Source organism: Rhincodon typus, unplaced genomic scaffold (genome assembly GCF_021869965.1).
Source record: "Rhincodon typus isolate 14 unplaced genomic scaffold, sRhiTyp1.1 hic_rhity00000063, whole genome shotgun sequence".
In the NCBI taxonomy this organism is placed as follows: Eukaryota; Metazoa; Chordata; class Chondrichthyes; order Orectolobiformes; family Rhincodontidae; genus Rhincodon; species Rhincodon typus.
In genome coordinates this window covers 132,535-133,470 of record NW_025965701.1, presented here as the reverse complement: position 1 = coordinate 133,470, position 936 = coordinate 132,535, and positions in this window count along the sequence as shown.

Genomic DNA, 936 nt, shown 5'->3' with positions numbered 1-936 from the left:
AGGAATCAGAGTGATGTCACTGAGTAATTGTCCGTGTGTCATAACATCACTCATTTGAACAGACAGCATTTGGGTCTGCACAAACAGGTGATCTCCATGAAGGATGTGAGCGTCTGACACGTGATTCGAAAGGAAATTCATCAGAATGGTTAAAGAACTGAGGGATACTGGTTTTAAGGTCAGGTTGGAGAAACTCAAGTTGTTCCGCACAGTGCAAAGCAGATTGATATGACAATTGATAAAGGGGGTGATAACACAGTGTGGACCTGCAGGAAAATTTTCTGATGAATGGTCCCGTCCTAAAACATCAACTTTCCTCCTCCTCTAATGTTGCCTGGCCTGCTGTGTTCCTCCAGCTCCACACTGTGTTATCTCAGATTCCAGCATTTGAGTTCTCGCTATCTCTGATTTGATAAAGGTGTCTAGGTTTATGATCGGTTTAAACCAGGTAGATACAGAGCAGCTATTCCTCTTCACTGATAGTAAAACTGTTTGGTACACAGATTTAAGATATTGGGCAATAGTTACTGGGAGATGCAAGAAGGAATTTTATGCTACTTTTATTTTACTCAATACTCACCTTTAAAGGCCGATAATATCCAGTGCTGAATGAATAAAAAGGCATGCTTAGATCATTTGGTTTGTGTTTCTGATCTGCAAATCCTCTTCTGAGATGCTGTAAAAAAATTTACAAAAGCCATCTCAGTCAGTCTGGGACACAATTTCAGAAGAAGCAATTATTTCTTTGATTTGGAGTTTGCTGTGTGTAAATGCTCCCCTCCTGACTCCCTGGAAAAGCAGTTTATAAAAACTCCATTCCTGTCAATCCAGGAGAGGTATTCACAACATTCGCTCCGCTGGCCCAGGATAACCGCATATGCGCCCTGCTGTCCTTTAAACTCCTACAAATATGGCGGCCTTTACCCGCGGCCTGCC